This window comes from Zingiber officinale, chromosome 3A (assembly GCF_018446385.1).
Source record: "Zingiber officinale cultivar Zhangliang chromosome 3A, Zo_v1.1, whole genome shotgun sequence".
Classification (NCBI taxonomy): domain Eukaryota; kingdom Viridiplantae; phylum Streptophyta; class Magnoliopsida; order Zingiberales; family Zingiberaceae; genus Zingiber; species Zingiber officinale.
The window spans coordinates 148,450,900-148,474,031 of NC_055990.1; the positions used below are offsets into that span (position 1 = coordinate 148,450,900).

A 23,132-nucleotide genomic window follows, 5' to 3' on the forward strand; every position below is an offset into this window, starting at 1 on the left:
TATTACATATTGTTGAGTCTAAGTTTGGTAATTTTGGTAAACCTCTAACTAATCCATTTAATTTACTTATATTTCTGAAATTAATGTGTGACATCCTTCTATGTCATAACTAAGTTTCTTCTTTTTGTGTTAAATAACAGTTAATTAAAAAAGTAGTTAAGTTAATAACATAGATGTTATCTTTTCTAAATCCTTTTAGACTTATCGTAGGATTATCTAGGTGTTTGATTAAGCATTCTGAAGATAGGAATCTAACCTTATACCTAGTGTCACACAATTGACTTATACTTAGGAGATTATACTTGAAATTTTCAACAAGTAAAACATTTGTAATAATGAAGTCAATTTTAAACTCAATATTATCTATATCAATTATCTTGAGTTTGTCATTGTTTCCAAAGGCAATTGTTCCTAAACTTTTACAGGTAAGTTGAGTGAATTTGGTGTAATCTCCAGTCATATGTTTGGAGTAACCACTGCCCAAGATCCACTTGGTTTCCTACAATAGGTAGGAATTGAGCGTTAATCTGTTTTGATTCTAATTTTGTTTAGGTAAGAATAATAGTAAAATAATCATTATTATTATTATTATTATCATTATTATTATATATGATTATTCAAAAGACTTTTTTAAAATAATTTTTAAAGTTTTTAAAAGATTTTATTAAAAAAATAAGTTTTCAAGTTTCAAATAATTTTTAAGGTTTTAAAAAGAATTTTTAAAATAATTTTTAAAGTATTTTAAAAGAATTTTTAAAATAAATTTTTTAAAGATTTTAAAGTAATTTAAAAAATAATTTTTAAAGTTTTTAAAATACTTTTTTAAAGTTTTCAAAAAAAAATTTTAAATAATTTTTGAAGTTTCTAAAAGAATTTTTAACATAATTTTTAAAGTTGTTTTTTGAAAAAATAATTTTTTTTTTAGTTTTTAAAAGAATTTTTAAAATAATTCTTAAAGTTTTTAAAAGAATTTTAAAAATAATTTTTAAAGTTTTTAAATTAATTTTTAAAGTTTTAAAATTTTTTTTTTAAGGTTTTTGAAAGAATTTTTAAAATATTTTTTAAAAATAATTTTTTAAGGTTTTAAAAAGAATTTTTAAAATAATTTTTAATATAATTTTAAAAGTTTTTAAAAGAATTTATAAAATAATTTTTATTTTTTTTTAAATAATTTTTAAAAATTTTCAAATAATTTTTAAAGTTTTTTTAAAATTATTTTTAAAATTATTTTTAAAATTATTTTTAAAAAAAAATTAAAAGTTTTAAAAATAATTTTTAAAGTTTTTAAAAGAATTTTAAAAATAATTTTTAAAGTTTTTAAATTAATTTTCTAAAAATAATTTTTAAAGTATTTAAATTAATTTTTTAAAAATAATTTTTTAAGGTTTTTAAAAGAATTTTTAAAATAATTTTTTAAAGTTTTTAAAATTATTTTAAAGTTTATTTTTGTAATAATTTTTTAAAGTTTTTACAATAATTTTTAAAGTTTTTTTTTAGTTTTTAAAATGATTTTTTAATGTTTTTTAAATAATTTTTAAAATGATTTTTAAATTTCTTTTTTAAAAAATAATTTTTTAAAAGTTTTTAAAATAATTTTTTAAAGTTTTTTAAAAATAATTTTTAAAATGATTTTTAATGTCACGCCCCCAGAGGAGTCCCTGTCCGAGAAAATTTCGGCAGCATCTCCCCTGTACGGCGAACAATCAAAAATTTCTACAAGTACTAAATACTCAGCCACAGGCGGCTGGAGTCATAACAATAAATAAAATCAATCACCACGCAGTTTATATATATAGTAAACAGAAAGATAATAATACTCTGACTCGAAATCCACCCTACTCCACTACACTCGTAAAGCTCAAATCCGACAAACTTACCTCTTCTGCCGTCCAGGCAGGCATGTAGTAGAATAAAACCAAATCCAATTTCATCAACATCATAAAATCCATACAACGTCCATAGGTGGAATAAATCTAAAACATAACAAGTTTTAAATAGTCTAGAACAGAAAAGAAACCAAAACGGAAACCAAATCCTATCCTCGAGGTCTGCAGGGACCAGCAACTGGAACTCTCTCCTGACAGCATCAACCTGAAAATATCAACAATGGAGGCGGGGTGAGTCCAACACTCAGTAGGTACAATTGATATGCAAAGTAAAGAAATAACACCTAACACTAATCATGCGTACAGTCTCCTGATATAAGAAAGATATAAATATGCATCTGAAGTAAACAGGAGAATGTTGTACTAACCAGGTCCTGAGTATAAGGTCAAACAGTCCGAGTGGTATAGGAATCATGTCAAACATAGGCATCCAAACAATATGCAGCATATAAATGCAGCAAACACAAGCAATAAATGCATCATGCATATGATGCCAATGATGCGTCCTGGTCACCCCTGACGCCAGTCGATCGTCTCATACAAAAGTGAGGCCGAGTGGGTAGGGCTATGACAACCGTGCACTCTGTCGTCACTACTCCTGATGAGTGACCGAGTGGACGGGATGCTGTCGGAGTACACCTATCCTCCTACCCCAAATCATAGATGGGGGAGCGCAATGCTCTCAACTCCCGGTACACAATGACGGGGAGGAATCCCTGCCGGATAACACGTTGTGTCACACTACCCATGAGCGGACCAACGGTGCCTAACAGAGTCCCTGCTACAACACACTCAGCCTGAATCGACCACTAACCCATGAGTGGTGGTGTGTGCAGATCCATGTAACTGGCGATGTGCTCAACAATAATGGAGCGGACTATCGCACAGCATGCAATCATGCAAATGATGCATGGCAATAACCATATAAACATCCTGACCTAATCCATACATATATAAAAATGCATCATAGGTCAACGAATCCAAAACAATCCAAAGGTATACAGAAGGTATAAAACCTAGGTCCTGAACATGGTAAAGCATGGTATATCACTACCCCTATAAGCATGTATAAACAGGTAAAATATACCTGAGATGCAAAACCAATCAATCAATCAAGCATGTAAGATCTGGGTAGTGATTAACCGAAACAGATAAGAAACACAATTAATGCAACCTGTTAATTTAATTACTAAGCATATCAAATGACATAAGTCAAAAGTACCCGCCTCCGAAAATAGAAAGGTCCAATCCGATATCGAGATACTCGTCTCGCGACCAGGTCCTGTAATAACCACATTTAATTTAGCTACATATATATCACATAGCTAAAGAAAATTCCTTATTTACCAGAACCCTAATTCGTTCCACTATAAAATTTGATTTAGGTCTAAACCTAAATCACCTTAAACTCTTCCAAATACGAACCTGATACCAGAACAAATTTATACACCTTACCTCTAAACAAACCATTAGATAGAAATCCAAAAACCTAAATCCAAGTACACCTGAATCTAAAACATGATTAACCACATGTTCCATTCTAAATTTATAGACCTCATCAATTACAAAATGTATTAAGATTCCTACATCATACCTCAAGTTCACAGCCAATAGGGTTACTGGTTGAAGTGCTGCCGACAAAGAAACCCTACTGGAATTTACCTCTCTGCCCTGTTCAAACATGTTGTCCACCACCCGAATACCCCAGTGCACAGAACCTCACCTCTTGGAATTCTTCCTCTGTTCAATTCTCAACCACAGATGGTTGCTGCCGGAAGAAAATTCCACAACCAATTTACTTCAACAACCTAATGTCGCTGGTGAGCAAGGGAAAAATATGAATCGATCCCATACATCTCAACCATCAAATGAAACATAATGCCTACCATCTTGATACACTTCTTCGTCTCTGCCGGCTTCTGATGGCGAAAAAAATAAGATCCGGTGGTGAGGACTAAGGCACGGTGAAGAACTAGGGCTCGCCGTCGGCTGTGGCAACTTCGCCGGGAAGGCTCGGGTGGCATCATCGGCAGAGAAAAATCACGGCCGGTGCTAGGTAGAGAAGAAGAAGAAGAACAGTGGTGTCGCTTCGGCCGGAGGATAGGAAGAGAGGGGGGTCTCGAGGAGAAGAGGAAGGAGAAGAACCGCCGAGTGGCCGGCGGAGAGGGCACGCCGGCGGTTAGGGCAAGGAGAGGGTGCGGCTCGCGTCGGGGAGAAGAAATGAACGGCGTCGGGGAGAGGAATAAAAGAGAAAAGAAAAACAAATAAAAAGGAAAAGAAAATAAATAACTTTTCCTCGCCTAAATGGGGTAGCCTAAACAGGCTTTCCCGGGCCCCGTTCTTGTCCCCGTTAACTCGTCCATACGAGCTCTGAAAAATTCCCGAAAAATGACCTAAAATTTCAGAAAATTCCCTTATTAATATTCGCCTATTTTCTGATATTTTATATTCTCCCCCACTAATAAAAATTTGGTCCCCAAATTTCGTTATCTACCATCAGCAAGTACTAACAACAGATATAGAGTATAAATGCTGAACGGTAAATAAATCACATACCTCCAGTAAAAAGATGGGGATATCGAGCTCGGATCGTATCCTCGAGCTCCCAAGTAATCTCCTCGTCTGAATGATGCTGTCATCCGACTTTAACCAGCCGGATAGTCTTGTTCCACAACTTACACTCTTTCCGATCCAAAATCCTTACCGGAACCTCCTCATAAATAATGTCAGGCTGAACTGGAACTGGAATATCAACCAGCACATGCGTCGGATCAGGTACGTATCTCCTCAGCATAGATACGTGGAATACATCGTGGACGCCTGACAGGGACGGTGGTAGTGCCAATCGGTAAGCTACTGCTCCGATCCTCTCCAAAATCTCGAAAGGGCCAATGTACCGCGGAGCTAGCTTACCTCTGAGGCCAAATCTCTTCACCCCTTTCGTGGGTGAAACTCGCAGAAATACCTGGTCGCAAATGGAGAACTCTAAAGGTCTCCGACTCCGGTCAGCATAACACTTCTGGCAGTCTTATGCCTCTGACATTCTCTGTCTGATAATATGGACCACTCTGCCTCACGTTGAGCTCTATAAGGTCTCAACAACTGGGTCTCTCGGATTCTCTTCCTGATCGACAACTGAGCAACCATCGTAACAAGAATACCCTGCTCTGTCTGCCCTGCTCCTCAATGTCTAACTCAGAGAAATCCTAAATCAAATCTGTGACTACAACTCGGTGGCAAGCTAAAGTCCCTCTGGACCTCTAGCTAAGTGCATCGGTAACCACATTAGTTTTTCCCAGGTGATAGCTAATGGTACAATCATAATTCTTCAGGAACTCTATCTATCTCCTCGGTCGAAGATTAAGTTCCTTCTGAGTGAACAGATATTTGAGACTCCGATGGTCAGTGAGAATCTCAATGTAATATCATACAGGTACTGCCGCCAAATCTTCAGGACAAAAATAATAGCAGCCAACTCCAGATTATGAACTGAGTATTTTCTTCTCAGGCTCCCTCAACTATCGAGAAGCATATGAGAATACTCTACCGTGCTACATCAGAACAGCACCTATACCCTGTATAGACGCGTCGGTGTAGAGGACAAAATTCGTCCTCTTCCGAAGGTAAAAATCAAAAATCAAAGCCGACACTAGTCTCCGCTTCAGCTCCTAGAAGCTGGTCTTGCAATCCTTAGTCCAAGTAAACTTCACGTCTTTCATGGTCACGCGTGAAAGTAGCATAGCTATGCGGAAGAAACCCTCGACGAAAGGTCTGTAATATCCTGCGAGTCACAAAAGACTGCGGATCTCCTACACTGATTTCGGCTGCTCCCAACGGTAACAACCTCTATCTCCTGTGGAACCACGGTACACTCCTACTGGTGACCGTGTGTCCCAAACATCATAACAAAAGACAATCCAAACCAACACTACTGATAATCACATATAGATGTTCTCGTCGAATCATCTCTAGATCTATACAAAGATAGTGTACGTGACTCACCTCGGATCCGTAATAAATCACAACATCGTCCACAAAGATAATGGACACCTATCCAAACATCCTCGACATACCGGGATCATCGAGTCCCTGAAAATATCTAAGGTACTGTAAGCCTATATGGCAAAAACCAATACACATAATGTCCGTATCACAGTCATTCCTATCCATAAGATCTCCAATAATAAATCAAAACAAAATCTGATCATCAATAACATAAATCACCAAAGAATAAATCCTCCAGGGTGAGAGCAACGCTCCATCACAGGAAATACCACATATGTGGGAGCAACGCTCTACCACAAGAAATCCTCAATATGTAGGAGTAACACTCCACTACAAATAATCTGAAATATGTATCGCAATAAATATAGGGGCAATGCTTCGCTACAAGCAATCTGTAATATGTGGGAGCAACTCTCCGCCACAAAATAATACATAAGTACCCCAAGAAACCTAACTATCCAGCTAGAGACTGTACAAGATCTCTCTACCACAAATCACTGTGGTTAGCCTAGGCTATAACAACCTAGTAAACTAATCAAATCCATCATCAACTCTATCAGCGTCCTAGTGGGTCATCCACTGATAGGAGAATTAGTTGATGAGTTAATCCAACAAATGACATAATGCAGTCACTCCACATTCTGCATTCAGTATAAGTAGAATCATCATACTGCTACCAATAATACACCTAGCACACATGCTCACACAACATATGTATGATCAACAAAAACCTCCAATTATTATACACCAAACATACTCACAACTCCGGTATATTCAGTATGATACCTCCAACAATACATACCGAACACGTGTGCAAAAATCAATGTAGGTAAAATTAACAATACACCTCAAACAACACTCACATGACATATCTTCACCTATGCCAAGAGTATAACCAACATATACTTCCAATAAAACATACTAAACCCAGGTGCACTCACATATCAAACATAATCAAAAAGATACCTCAGATACCACACCAAACACATATGTACATATCACAACTCAGATTAAATCGACAAAATGCCTCCATCAAAACACCACCGATGTACTTATACTACATCTCGGATTTAATCAACAAGATATCTTCAATAATACCTCCAGATACATACACCCAACTACATATCTATGATCCACAAGGAACCTTCAAATCATATCAGAACATGGATACATATACTACTTGCAAATGGACAGTCTACCACAGGACTCCTACAACCCAAAACAATCATGATATACATGCAAAATCAACATACCAGCTCAATCAAAGAGACCAACCTTATGCTACCAACACTCATGGGTTACCGGTATATCTAAACAAAATTCATGCATATGTATCAAGCATGAATACATCAATCAAAGGCAACCCAAAATAAAGCAGCCTAATTATCCAGTAACAACCCTGCTCTAGGTTCAAAGGAACTGGTATCGGACAAGAAAAATATACACACCGTGGTATAACATTGCCAGTCAATGTCATAAACTACCAAGACTATATCCAATGGGAAAAATTTTATCATCATAAATCCAAATATACTCTCCCAGTTTACACTAGTAGCGATTGTATCCCATAAGTGTTAAGCAATTAGCTCTACACTTCCTTACATCAGCGGGTCACATATCCCAAAGCACCCTCTAAGTTATCCCACCAGGTATATCCAATCCATGGTCAAAATCTTCATGGAATAGGATACATCGATCCTTTATAACCTATCCAAGCCGATAATGATATATGGCTAAATCAGTCATTTTCACGTCAGTACAAAACATGTACTCAAATGTGCTCTAGATACATAACTAAGCACAAATAACCTAAAGGTTCGAAACTCTAAAAATAGAATATGGCAATCCTCTACTGATCACCCAACAAACTAAATCATTCATCTACTAACTAATCAAGAATACCTTAATCCTCCACAAGCAACTAAGGTATATCCAACCACATAATATCATATGTATAAATGTGTACAACCCAAAAGAAAAAGTCAATATTTAGGAACATCAAGACACTCTCATTTTCATCCTCAAAAATATCAGCCCACATAATATCAGATGAATCAGTCTCTACTCCCCATGAGGGCAAGTTAGCATTCAAAACATCAAATCATTATTTATCCACATAGTCCCATATCAGAGGAAGCAATTATCCATTTTATCATCCTTTTAACTAACCACAACTAACCAGATTATTAAAATCTCATAGGCACACTCAACCATAAACTCTCTAGCACCCAATTTATAATCTGATCACCAACCATATTCATCAAACCTGTGAATATTATAAATGACACTAACTATGTCACCATCAATGACAACCCAAATATAAATCATCAAAATAGTTATCCACTAATAGATCATCAAAACAAATATCTAGTAATTGATCATCAAACAACCACATAACATTTACTCTCATAAATCATTAGAAATCAACATATCATAATATATGATCTCACAATATCCCTCAACCTCAAACCATTCTCAACAATGATCAAACATGGTAACCCCCAATGATCAATTTCCATCGTACCTGATACCCTAACATCCAAAAGATATGAGTATAAAACTCTCCTGGCTAAGTCAACAGGAATATGTAGGTATCATCCACTACCCAGCTAACAATAGCAAAGGCTAGTATGTGCCTCCATCTCCTACTAGTAGTAACAGAAGCTAACACTACTAATGGTATGATAAGAAAAATCACCAGAAATTATAATCTTTTATCTCTATTAAGGTCAACCATCCTCAATGGCTAACCCATCACAAGTAATATGTGCTACAGCAACCAGACAGGTACTAAATAAAGAATGCTAATACCTGACATAAACTATAAAATTAAACATCATACCTATATGCCGTCTGGAGATATTCCATCGCTGTCCAGTCCCCAACTTCTGACCTCAAAATTCCGAACGAGAAACATCGGAAATCCATATAATCCGAAACAGAACTCCAACACATACACATAATGGAAAAATCCATGTAATCCAAAATAACTACCCAGTTTGACTCGCAAACTTGGGCTAACCCAAAAATCCAGAATACCAAAAGCAGGTATCATAACCCGCACTGATACCAATAAATTGGTATCAACCAAATACTGAAAATCAAAACAAGTATCGCCAAACCTTAGCGCTTTGATACCAACAAATTGGTATCAGGTTATCTCAAATGTTCCAAATACGAAAACAAAGATCGTAAAATTAGCGCTCTGATACCAAATAAATTGGTATCAGATAAATCTCGAAAATCCAAAACATATAGCAAGTATCGTATACCTGCTCTGATACCACTAAATTGTCACGCCCCCAGAGGAGTCCCTGTCCGAGAAAATTTCGGCAGCATCTCCCCTGTACGGCGAACAATCAAAAATTTCTACAAGCACTAAATACTCAGCCACAGGCGACTGGAGTCATAACAATAAATAAAATCAATCACCACGCAGTTTATATATATATTCAGCCTCTGGCTGACACAACCACGCAGTAATAATACTCTGACTCGAAATCCACCCTACTCCACTACACTCGTAAAGCTCAAATCCGACAAACTTACCTCTTCTGCCGTCCAGGCAGGCATGTAGTAGAATAAAACCAAATCCAATTTCATCGACATCATAAAATCCATACAACGTCCATAGGTGGAATAAATCTAAAACATAACAAGTTTTAAATAGTCTAGAACAGAAAAGAAACCAAAACGGAAACCAAATCCTATCCTCGAGGTCTGCAGGGACCAACAACTGGAACTCTCTCCTGACAGCATCAACCTGAAAATATCAACAATGGAGGCGGGGTGAGTCCAACACTCGGCAGTACAATTGATATGCAAAGTAAAGAAATAACACCTAACACTAATCATGCGTGTCTCGATATAAGAAAGATATAAATATGCATCTGAAGTAAGCAGAGAGAATGTACTAACAGGTCCTGAGTATAAGGTCAAACAGTCCGAGTGGTATAGGAATCATGCATGTCAAACATAGGCATCCAAACAATATGCAGCATATAAATGTAAATGCAGCAAACACAGCAATAAATGCATCATGCATATGATGCCAATGATGCGTCTGGTCACCCCTCGACGTCACACAAAAGTGAGGCCGGGTGGGTAGGGCTATGACAACCGTGCACTCTGTCGTCACTACTCACGATGAGTGACCGAGTGGACGGGATGTTGTCGAGTACACCTATCCTCCTACCCCAAATCATAGATGGGGGCGCGCAATGCTCAACTTCCGGTACACAATGACGGGAGGAATCCCGGATAACACGTTGTGTCACACTACCCATGGCGGACCAACGGTGCCTAACGAGTCCCTGCACAACACTCTGCCCGAATCGACCACTAACCCATGAGTGGTGGTGTGTGCAGATCCATGTAACTGGCGATGTGCTCAACAATAATGGAGCGGACTATCGCACAGCATGCAATCATGCAAATGATGCATGGCAATAACCATATAAACATCCTGACCTAATCCATACATATATAAAAATGCATCATAGGTCAACGAATCCAAAACAATCCAAAGGTATACAGAAGGTATAAAACCTAGGTCCTGAACATGGTAAAGCATGGTATATCACTACCCCTATAAGCATGTATAAACAGGTAAAATATACCTGAGATGCAAAACCAATCAATCAATCAAGCATGTAAGATCTGGGTAGTGATTAACCGAAACAGATAAGAAACACAATTAATGCAACCTGTTAATTTAATTACTAAGCATATCAAATGACATAAGTCAAAAGTACCCGCCTCCGAAAATAGAAAGGTCCAATCCGATATCGAGATACTCGTCTCGCGACCAGGTCCTGTAATAACCACATTTAATTTAGCTACATATATATCACATAGCTAAAGAAAATTCCTTATTTACCAGAACCCTAATTCGTTCCACTATAAAATTTGATTTAGGTCTAAACCTAAATCAACTTAAACTCTTCCAAATACGAACCTGATACCAGAACAAATTTATACACCTTACCTCTAAACAAACCATTAGATAGAAATCCAAAAACCTAAATCCAAGTACACCTGAATCTAAAACATGATTAACCACATGTTCCATTCTAAATTTATAGACCTCATCAATTACAAAATGTATTAAGATTCCTACATCATACCTCAAGTTCACAGCCAATAGGGTTACTGGTTGAAGTGCTGCCGGCAAAGAAACCCTACTGGAATTTACCTCTCTGCCCTGTTCAAACATGTTGTCCACCACCCGAATACCCCAGTGCACAGAACCTCACCTCTTGGAATTCTTCCTCTGTTCAATTCTCAACCACAGATGGTTGCTGCCGGAAGAAAATTCCACAACCAATTTACTTCAACAACCTAATGTCGCTGGTGAGCAAGGGAAAAATATGAATCGATCCCATACATCTCAACCATCAAATGAAACATAATGCCTACCATCTTGATACACTTCTTCGTCTCTGCCGGCTTCTGATGGCGAAAAAAATAAGATCCGGTGGTGAGGACTAAGGCACGGTGAAGAACTAGGGCTCGCCGTCGGCTGTGGCAACTTCGCCGGGAAGGCTCGGGTGGCATCATCGGCAGAGGAAATCACGGTCGGTGCTAGGTAGAGAAGAAGAAGAAGAACAGTGGTGTCGCTTCGGCCAGAGGAGAGGAAGAGAGGGGGGTCTCGGTGGCTGGCGGCTAGGGTGGCTCTCGTCGTCGGCGGCCTGGCTTCGGCGAAGGAGAGGGGAGAAGAGGAGAAAAGCACCGCGGCCGGCGGTTAGGGCAAGGAGAGGGTGCGGCTCGGCGTCGGGGGAGAAGAAATGAACGGCGTCGGGGAGAGGAATAAAAGAGAAAAGAAAAACAAATAAAAAGGAAAAGAAAATAAATAACTTTTCCTCGCCTAAATGGGGTAGCCTAAACAGGCTTTCCCGGGCCCCGTTCTTGTCCCCGTTAACTCGTCCATACGAGCTCTAAAAAATTCCCGAAAAATGACCTAAAATTCCAGAAAATTCCCTTATTAATATTCGCCTATTTTCTGATATTTTACATTTAAAGTTTTTAAAATAATTCTTAAAATGATTTTTTAAAGTTTTTAAAATGATTTTTAAAATAATTTTTTAAAGTTTTTAAAATAATTTTTAAAATAATTTTTTAAAGTTTTTAAAATAATTTTTTAAAGTTTTTAAAATAATTTTTTAAAGTTTTTAAAATAATTTTTAAAATTTTTTTAAAATAATTTTTAAAGTTTTTTTTAAAATAATTTTTAAAGTTTTTAAAATAAATTTTTTTAAGTTTTTAAAATAATTTTTTTTTAAGTTTTTAAATTAATTTTTAAAATGATTTTTAAAGTTTTTTTAAAATAATTTGTTAAAGTTTTAAAAATAATTTTTGAAATAATTTTTTAAAGTTTTTAAAATACTTTTTAAAATGATTTTTAAAATTTTTTAAAAAAATAAATTTGTAAAGTTTTTAAAATAATTTTTTCAAGTTTTTAAAATAATTTTTAAAGTTTTTTTAAAATATAATTTTTAAAGTGATTTCCTTTTATAGTTTTTTAAAATAATTTTTAAAGTTTTTAAAGGAATTTTTTAAATAATTTTTAAAGTTTTTTTTTAAAATGATTTTTAAAGTTTTTTTAAAAAAATAATTTTTTAAAGTTTTTAAATGATTTTTTTAATTTAATTTCCATTTAATTTTATTTTAATTTAATTAATTGATTTAATTTTATTGAGTCCTTAGTCATCTCACCCGATCTACGTTTTCAATCAGGGAATACTATAATTTTGTGAAATGAGTTAGATTCAATTTTATGGTTTGGTTTAACTATGTGTTAGATTCAGGTTTAGCTTTGGGCTCAACAAATAGGCATTATTCGGATAAACTTCTGAGTTATGGTGAGTCACTTGGACATCATTAGAGTAATCATGCCTTCGAGGTTTTCCAAATAGTCCTATCCACTGAACTTAATACAAAATCTTGGTCTAACTGGTTAGGATTCATAAAGGGTAGCTTCGGTTAGTTCCACTTAGTCAAATGCACCAGGTTGAAGTCATATCTTCCTAGATATGCATAAACTAAGCTTCTCTAACGTACCATCATCCAAAATTTCACCAGTACCATAGGTCAAGTTAAACTTGGTCCCTTTTTAACTAGTCATAATTACCCTGTCGGGTAGGTTAGTTTGACTTACCCTGTTGGGTAGGTTAATTTTGGAGGTGTCGGCTATTCTGGAGCCTCCCCTTAAATTATTGGCTTTTATTTTTGAATTTTAGTTCTTAGTTTATGTCTGTTCTTTTTGTAGTTATAATTGACTTGATGATATTCTAAGTCTTGGTGGGGTTTAAAATATTTAGATTTTGAATTTGTTGGTCTAGGTTTGTATTTTGGTTTTTGAGTTGATTTATTTGATTTTACATAATATATTTTTTCTTTGGGTATGTAGTATTGGTTAAGTCCTACTTGCGTGGTTAGGCACGCTTTTGGAACTCAAGCTTTACTTGATTGTTTGTGTTGAGTTATTAATGATTTAAATGTTTTATTTGAACTTGACTTGTAGTCAAGTCTGGTTTTGTTGTATATTGCTTTTTGGTTATTTAAAATTAAATCTAAATTCTTAGATCTTGTTGTAAACTTTTCTAAGAGTTCTTTTAATTTATTAATTTCTACTTTTAGTGATAAATTTTCCTCTTCAAGTGTTAGGTCTTGAGTTGGATTTGGATTTGTGATTTGTTCCTTGAGGTTTTGATTTTTCTCAAGGAGCAATTTATTTTCTTTTTCTAATATAATTAATTTACTATTTAGACATGCAATAATTTTAAAGAATTTTCTATTCAAATTAAAGTTTACCTCGTCGAGACCTTCGGAAACGAGTACGGACACGTGGCTCGATTCGGATTCGGACCCGTCTTCTGATTCGTCCTTCGACTCTGCTTCGAGGGCCATCAGCACGAGGTGGCTCTAGTGCTTCTGATCTTCGGCCTCCGATTCGTCTAAGGAAGAGTCATCCCAAGTTGCTTTGAGAGCCTTCTTTTTGGATGTCTTTGTCTTGTCGCTCTTCAGTTTCGGGCACTCGTTCTTGTAGTGGTCCTTCTTGTTGCATCCAAAGCAGGTCATGTTCCTCGGTTCGTTTGGAGAGTTGATCTTTTGCAAGTCCTTCTTGCTGAATCTTTTCTTTCTCCTAGTGAACATTTTTTTTACCAGGTTCACAAGGTATTCTTCGTCTTCAGATTCCTGGTCAAACTCATCCTCAACCTCAGGCTTGTTTTTCATCCTTTCCTTGGATGAACCTGCAAACAAAGCTACACCTTTCTCGATCCCGACGTTAGTTTGCTCGTGCAATTCTAATTCGCAAAACAGTTCATCTAATTTTAATTTTGATAAATTTTTTGAAATCTTGTAGGCATCCACGATGGATGGCCACAAGGTGTTACGTGGAAAGGAATTTAACGCATATCTTATTAAATCTCGGTTCTCCATTTAATGGCCTATCGCGTGGAGTCCGTTGAGGATGTCCTTGATCCTTGTGTGAAGCTGACTTGCCATTTCTCCTTCCTACATTTTAATGTTAAATAATTTATTTAACAAAAGATCACGCTTCGTTACCTTTGTGTCGCTTGTCCCTTTGTATAGTTCGATCAGTTTGTCCCACAATTCCTTTGCATTCTGGTGCATTCCTACCTAGTTCAATTCTTCCTTCGTCAGTTCGCATTGAAGCGTGTTGAGTGCTTTGAAATCCGTTGATGCTTTCTTCTTCATGTCCGGAGTCCACTATTCCGGGTCCAGTGGAATTCCGGAGTTATCGACTGGTGCTTTATAACCTTTCGTGGCGCTGAACCATTGGTCGAAATCAGTCTTCAGATAAACCTCCATCCGCTTCTTCCAGGACGAAAAATCATCCCCGTTGAATAGGGGAGGACGTACTGTACTGAAGCCTTCAATTTGAGACATAATTAACCTGCACACAAGGAAAAAATAGACAAAGAGAGTCCCAAGACTTAGTCTTGGATTAGTAGTGTGGGAGAAGAAAAGATAAACTGGAAAACTGAATTGGTGTTGCACCAAATCAGATTAATAGCAACGAAAGAAAATTTTCAAAAAGGTAATAATACCAGTTTGGAATAAAGCGAAAAACTGAAAATCGAAAAAAAAATAAAGAAAGGTTTCACCCCCTTGTCTGATTGGTGGTTGCACCAAATCAGAGTGGTACCTGCTCTGATACCACTTGTTGGATCGAGATATTCGCTAGAGGGGGGGTGAATAGCGATTAAAAATTCGAGAGTAAGCAGCAGAAAATAATTAAGCCAAAGTAAACACAAAGATTTACTTGGTTCGGAACCTTTGGCGACTTCTACTCCAAGGCCCGCACGCAAGGATGCTTTCAATGGGCAAACACTAATAATTCGAAAAGTTTGATTACAAATTAAGTACAGGAATTAATTAGCGAATAAAAAGAAGCCAACAATAAAAATAACAGAAACAGAAATAGTACTATTGTCGGAGAGCTTTTGCAGCGTCACAAGAGCATAGAGGAGTAGATCTTTCATTGTTGTGTTGAGCTTCAGCTTTTACCCTTATATAGGAGGTTCGGGGCACCTGGATCCTTTCGGGCGCCCTGAATATGATGTAGCCAAGCCAACCAGTGCACTACATGTGGCGATGTGACGTTGTGGATAAAATTCACCTTCGGGCGCTCGGATCCATCCGGGGCTCTCGGATCCATCCGGGGCTCTCGGACCTTGATTTTCCAACAACTTCCTTCCTGCAAGAAAACATTAGTCCGGAGGCAAAAATACGATATATATCCTGTAAAAAAAAGTGTTGGCATAGTTTAAAATTAACAAGTAGAGTATTAGCTAGATTCCGTCTCCTCGAGACCGGAATCTAGTCGCGATCTCGACTTAGATATCCGAAATGGGTCTAAGTCGGATTGACGTCTAATGTTCCCTTCCCCGGAACGCGTCCTCACAGTCACTCCTCTCCAGTGACTTACCTTCACTTATCTACCAGACGTCCGGTCAGCCCTTCGACCCGTCTGGGCTTCGTGCCAGCTATCTGGTTAGCCCATCGACTCGTTTGGACTTCGTGCCAACTATCCGGTCGGCCCGTCGACCTAACTGGGCTTCGTGCTAGACATCAGGTTAGCCCGTCGACCTGTCTAGGCTTCTCCTGCACACTCGGTCAGGGTGTTAGATAACAATGAAACTAACTTAACCTATTTTGTCATTCATCAAAACTTGAGTTAGATCGTTAGTGCTAACTGCACCAACACCCTGGTCGAACCGTCATCAGAGGTCATTGCTGCCCTCTCGGTCTCCTTTTTACCGCCGCTCTAGACCCTACGAAGGCCTCGGGTGTCCAGGATTGACCCCGCGTCAACCGCTACTTGATCCGGTCCGGCAATCTCCTCCTCGTCAGATCCGAGCGGCCAGCGATCGGTGACGACGACTATTAACCTTCCGATGGAGGACTATCTCGAGCAGAGTGCCCGTCCGACCGTCCCCGAACATAAGATCCTGATCCGCGGGCCGCTGGCTGGTGTTTGGGAGGAGGCGAGGGCCTGAGCGCCCACGATGTCTCCTGGGCAACTCGGTAACAGGCATGTGCGAATGTCCACGGGGGTACATTTTTTCAGTTCACGCCTTACCTCCGATCAGCGCTTGACCTTTGTCTTTTTATCTGCAGTACTGGGTGGAGAGCGTAGCTATGTGCCAACGACTCGCCTTCGTGGAGGAAGAGCTGAAGAAACTCAAGCTTTCGGGCGAGGCTTCTTCCTCTCAGGGACCATCAGTCACCCAGCTGCAGGCCGACCTAGAAAAGGCCCAACAACTCCTCACGGCAGAGCAACAGAAGTCGACCAATCAGGCTAGTAGGCTGCGCCAGATCGAAACTCAGTTGAAGACATACGATAGAAAGCTTGATCTAGCCTCCACAAGGAAGCAGCAGGCCATCACCGACCTGGAACTGAAGAACTAGGAGGCTCGACGGCTCGTCCAAAAGCTCAAAGAGGCCGAGGACTATCTGATCGCCGAGCGGGTCTGCCGAGCGGCTGGCGAGGAGTCCCTGAATAAGAAGCTCAAGGAGGCCAAAGATGCCCTGGAGGCCTCCTGTTCTGCTCTGACGGTCTACCAACAGGAAGAGTTGTGCCGATTTGCAGTGATTAAATAGGAGTATCTCTACTCGAACCAGTTTACTGAGAAAGTAGTCTAGCGGATCATCTGAGCGTTCGAGTTGGCCATTGATGGGACCATCCAGCAGCTCAAGGCGGGGGGTCACCTCCCTGAAGCCCTGGCGGACGGCGTTATCAACCGCAGTTAGCTGAATGACTCCATGCCTAATAATGTGTTTGACTATATAAAGTGAGCTGGAGTCCTGTAAAAGTTTTTTTGGTGTCTCAAACGTAATCCTGCCGCTCGGCAGTATCTTTTTGTCAAATGAACATCTTGCCCACCATGCGAGGCTTTTCTTCATGATTTATTTGTTTCCATGCTTGGCCTCGAGTGTTTCCGCCCGACAATAATTATGGCCATCCCGGCGACCTGCGGGTTGTTGATCAGCCATTTGACGAAGTCAAACAAGGTTCACACCTTCTCTTGGGTTTAAGTTCACCGCTCGACTATCGATGAAGACCCGGGGTTAAGGTCGCCGCTCGACCGTCGATGAAGACCGGGATTTAAGGTCGTCGCTCGACCGTCGATGAAGACAGGGGTTTAACGTTGTCGCTCAACGATTTGGTGAAGACAGGGGTTTAACATCGTCGCTCGATGGTTCGGTGAAGACAGGGGTTTAACGTCACCGCTCGACGGTTCGGTGAAGACATGGGTTTAACGTCGCCGCTTGACGGTTCGGTGAAGATAGGGGTTTACATCGCCACTCAACGGTTCGGTGAAGATAGGGGTTTAACGTTGTCGCTCGACGGTTCAATGAAGACAAGGGTTTAACGTCGCCGCTCGACGGTTGGGCATGTCATTCGGCACAAAGCTTGAAGCTTAATTTTTTATTTCCTGTCCTGCATTCAAGGAACATAGGGGCATAAAGGTACATTGATCACATTGGCGCACCTCTCATCCAGCTCGATAAGGCTGGAGATGGTTCGCACTCCATGGACGTTCAAGTCGCCACCCGTCCTTGTCCTCCAAGTAGTAGGCGCCCGAGCGGAGCTTCTCCACAACCTTGAAAGGTCCGGCCCAGAGAGCTTCCAGCTTAGTGACATCGCCGACCGACTTTACTTTCTTCCACACTAAGTCGTTGACCTGAAACGATCTTGGAATTACCCTCCAATTGTAGCTCTGCTTCATCCTTTGTTAGTATGCCATCAGTCGGACGACCGCTTTAACACACACTTCGTCCACCAAGTCCAGCTCCAGAAGCCTCCGCTCGGCGTTGTCTTTGTTGTAGTTCTGTATCCGGTCGGATTCAACTCCGACTTCGACGGGGACGACCGCTTCACCACCGTATACTAGGTGGAAGGGCGTGGCCCCAGCCCCTTCCTTAGAGTCGTACGGATCACCCATAGCACACTGGGGAGTTCATCTACCCAGCTCCCTCCGATGTTGTCGAGCCGAACGCGCAGGATCCGAAGTATTTCCTGGTTGGCGACTTCCGCCTATCCATTGCTCTGAGGGTAGGCAACCGAAGTGAAGGCTTGCTGAATGTCGTACCCTTCGCACCACTTCTTGAGCCTCTAGCCCACGAATTGTCTTCCATTATCGGAAATGAGCCAGCGCGGGATCCCAAACTGGCAAACAATGTGCTGCTAAATGAATTTCATGACCATCTGCTCAGTTATCCTTGCTAGTAGCTCGGCTTCGACCCATTTTGTGAGATATCATAAAATTAAATAATAAATGTGATTGGACGAAAAATCTTATTGGATTTTTCAGAAATTTTTCGGAATTTTTCGGGATTTAAACGGAGTCCGTATGACCCGTTTCGAGGGGATGGATTCGGGGTACAGTGGAGGCCCGTTTGGAATACCCTTTAAGTGGGAATTGATTGAGGAATTAACTTAAGGTTTGATTAAATTAACCCTAAGTATTTATTTATTAGCCCTAATTCCTTATTATTTACTTCCTTTCCCTAATCTCTTCCCCCCCTCGGCGCGAGTTTCTTGTCTCCCGAGCCCCGAGCCCCGAGCCCCTTTCTCTCGATTTTTCCTCGCCGATCACCGGCCGTCGCGAGCCCACCGCCGGCAGCAATCTCCTCCAGCGTGTCTCGGCCGAGCCTCCCCCTCCCTCGCGATTTCCCTTTCCTCTCTCGCGCGAACGCCCGACGCCGACGATGCGCGTTCTCCACCCCGATCGCAGCCTCGTTGAGTCGCCGGAGGAAGAGCCGCTGGATATCGAAGGGGATCGATTATCTCCGGCGTAGTTGGCGTCTCGGTGGCTGTTTCTTGCTGGCAAGTGATGGTGATCCAGTGGCTAGGGCACGGCGGGGCTAAGGCCGATCAAGCCCTTTCGCTTCTCCCCTTCGATCTGGGCATTGGAGGGCAGATTAGGTCATCACCAGTGGGAGTGGATCACGCGACACCATTGGAGGTGATCGATTGAGGTAAGGGCAGTGTTGGGTAATGCTGTGAGTTCAAGAATCTCATGTGAATTTGTTTCTTTTCGTGATATTTTTCCTGATCTAGGATGGAGGATGCTTCGGATCAATCTAGTGATGGATCTTCCTTGAGCAGGACTTCATCTTCTCCAATTCTTGCGGCTGGGTTCTGTGGAAGCTGTCGGATGAGGAGGTGAGGTTCTGTTAAGGTGAATCTTGTGCTGTGGATTAGGTTTTCTGTAACTCCGTTGCTGTATATTTCGTTTTCTGGATTGATACTTAGAAGAATTGGTGTATGATTGACTGTTGTAGCTTCCGGACAGTATTTAGCTTGATGGTGAGCTACTGGATTCTGCCCAACCTCAAAGTAAGTCCTTCCAGTAGAATACTGCTGTGATTCTTATTTGTATGTGGCTAAATTAGGTTTTCTATGAGTTGTGAGGCTTTGTTCTGCTTAGAATTATGAGTAGTGTGATGTGGATTGGATGGATTATTATGGTTGGATTAATGGAGGTGGATGAATTATGTAGGATTGATTCTTGATGTTAGTTGTTGATACATAGATTAAATGATGGTGATAAATGGATTAAATGGTTATAATTTGGAATTTGATTGTGATAAGTTGATTTGTGATGGTTATTTGGCGAATGATTTATGTAAATGGATACATGATCATTATTGGTATGTGTTGGATGGATTGAGGTTTGTATTGGGTTGGAATTTGTGGATATGGTGATTGGTTAATATAGATTGTTATGTGATCATTCTTTGGATTATTGGATTGATTGTTGGTTGGGTTATTAGATGTGGTGGTTAGGTTATTTGCAGATGATGATGTAGGTTGTTGTGGATTTATGATGAGTTTGGATTAGTGAGTTTTGGATTGATTAATAGATTGTGGATTATGTTTGGATCTAGAAGGAGTTGAATTAAGGGATTAGGTGAGTTACTTCGATTAGGGTTTTCCCTAATTAGTTTGGGGAGTTTATTTAGCTAATTACTACCTATGTAATTAGCTAAATATATATTATGTGATCGCAGGACTTGGATTCGGGACGAGCGTTTCGACACGGGATTACTTGGCATGATCTACATTTTAAGGCGGGTATTTCTTCCTTGACCTCTATGTAGATTTTCTTATACTTAGTGCATGGTTATTATTGGATGAATTAGGTTACTTTACCCTATATCGTGTTCAGTTGCTGTTTTTCCTGCTTGTTTCTTTTGCTTGAACTTAGAGATGATCTATTTAATTCATATACAGTCTCTACTCTTGATATCTACTCTGTTGTGATTACACGTGTAGAGTATGCCTTGTAGGGATTGTCGGGTTGTTGGTATTACCATGTTGATTGGGTGTATGATGTGGACTGTACATAGATGGGTATGTGTCATAGGAGTTATCTTGTTGACCGTACATTTACATGTGGTGTGTACATACGTATTTGTCATGTACTTTTGGAGGAGTTGTGTTGATTGTATGTTTAGAGTATATACACATGTCTGTTGTATTGTTATTGGAGGATACATGTTGATTGTACTTATCTTTTGTGTACATGTGTCTGGTGGGATTTTTGGAGATTTTTGGTTGATTATACATGTGTAGCATGTACATATGTTTGGTGGGATACGTGGAGGTATCATGACGATTATACTCTTGTTGGAGGTATTTTTGAGGTTTGGGGTTGTTGCATGGATGCTGATTATATATATATATCATGTTCATCATTCATTGCATCGATGACCGTTGTCTCCCTTGTGGTTGAGAGAGTCATCAGTTGGTTTGGTTTAGCACCGCACACTCGGCCACTCATGGGTAGTGGTAGTTGGAGCAGTTGCTGCTAGTCCTGTCGTGCCACCCGGTCACGAGGTTTAGTGAGATCCGGCGTTGTGAGCAGTCAGGGACCCTGATGCTATTTAGCTAGATAGCTATTAGCGGACTGTCCGCCTCGACCACTATATAGTGGGCTGGAGGGTAGTACAGTCGTCACAGACCCAAGCCTCTCGGCCATACAGGGGTCGTGGTGTTCGGAGAGGTGGCGGGGGTGACCATGGAGCATGCATGCACTTTTGCATATGATGCACGGTGCATCTGGGGGTTATATTTGCATACATGCCTACTAGATACTAGTTGCATGTGTTTGTGGTATGTTGCATTTGTTTGCGATATGATTGTTGCATTTGGTTGCCATGCTGCATACATGTCATTTATTTTACATGTATATGCAGTCGTACTTATATTGCGCAGGTGTCACGGGTATATCTGTTGCAGATCCGGTGAGTTTACTGATCATTGTACCATGTGTCGATTCCAGATTGGGTATGTATCTGTCATTATGCTAGTTGTGGTTTGTACAGTTTATGTCAGGTTATTATGTCAGGTATGTTCAGATGCATTGATTATGATAGTATGATCCTGTTCTTATTCCCTACTGAGACTGTATACTTGTGATCTCCATGTTTATATATAGTCCATGCACTATCTTTTCTATTACCCGCTGAGTTACCTATACTCACCACCGCATGTATATCTTTATGTTTTCAGGCAGATGGTTGGAGTGTCGCTCGGAGTATCCTGTCTGCCGGGTCCTACGTCACATCCAAAGGTCGTTTTTCGTTTTGTATATTCTTTTCTTATTTTTGGCATTGTATTTATGTATAGCCATGTGGCTATCTTATGGTTCTGGTGTTGTATTTGTGTTTAAGCTGTGCCGGCATGCATTGTATTTATTTGTGTTGTGTGGTTGTTGTATAAAGCCTAGCCGGCTAGCAGTGTGTTGATTGCATTGTATTGGGCTTTTCGTTTTCGTTTTTCCGCTGTGTTGGTTTGTTTTGTACAGCCGTGTGGGCTGTTTTATATATAACTGCGTGGTTGTGATTGTTTCACTCCAGCCGTGTGGGCTATTATTATAACTGCGTGGTTGTGTATATAAATATTCCAGCCGCATGTGGCTGATGTATATTTTGTTTGTAGTGATGCTTCATATTGTCACCGGTACAGGCGAGATGCTGTCGGATTTTTGTCTGACAGGGACTCCTTTGAGGGCGTGACAATTTTTGGTATCAGAGCGGGTACGATACCTGTTTTGTTTTGTATTCTGTTTTTTGAGATTTATCTGATACCAATTTTTGGTATCAGAGCAGGTACGATGCCTGTTATACGTGTTTTTGGATTTTGTGATTCAATTTTCTTGATGTGACTTTTCCGGTTTTGGGACCAGGCAGCAGCAGGACATCTCCAAGCTATAGGAGGTATGTTTGCATATTGTTATCATGCATTTCTGTTGGTGTATGTATTGTTGCTTATGATATAGTTATGATGTGTGTTAGTGTTCTCTTATTTGTAGTTGCCTAGTTGATTGTATCATGCATTTCATGTGTTGGGTCAATCACTGATCACGGTTGACCTACTGGAGATCAAGGATTTACAGTCTCAGGGGATTTCCTCATATCATACTACTAGTTGGTTGAGAGTTAGAGTCTCATACTAGTCTTGGTTACTATTAGCTAGATGGTGGATGATATCTGTATACCCATGTTGACTCAGTTAGTAGAGTACCGGTTTACTCCTGTTGATGATTGATTTACTTGGTTGACTTGTGTAGTTATGGTTTGACTGATTTACCCTTGTTGACTTGGGTAGTGGTGTATCGATTTACCTTAGTTAGTTTCATCAGTGGATGATTAATTTACTCTTATTGGATCGGTTAGGAGATGATCGATTTATTTTGTTGG

At 39.6% G+C, this 23,132-nt stretch overlaps 2 long non-coding RNA genes across 2 annotated transcripts; both read right to left on the reverse strand.

The window, feature by feature from the left end:
• Positions 1 to 3,130: 3,130 nt before the first annotated feature.
• Positions 3,131 to 3,984, reverse strand: LOC122054119. The gene is made up of 3 exons (XR_006132569.1): positions 3,773 to 3,984; positions 3,481 to 3,703; positions 3,131 to 3,168 (listed from the first exon to the last, which is right to left on the reverse strand). It is a non-coding gene; the product is annotated as an uncharacterized LOC122054119 (long non-coding RNA).
• Positions 3,985 to 10,645: 6,661 nt separating this feature from the next.
• LOC122054121 lies at positions 10,646 to 11,452 on the reverse strand. Its single transcript, XR_006132570.1, has 3 exons — positions 11,310 to 11,452; positions 11,018 to 11,240; positions 10,646 to 10,705 (listed from the first exon to the last, which is right to left on the reverse strand). It is a non-coding gene; the product is annotated as an uncharacterized LOC122054121 (long non-coding RNA).
• Between the last annotated feature and the right edge of the window lie 11,680 nt (positions 11,453 to 23,132).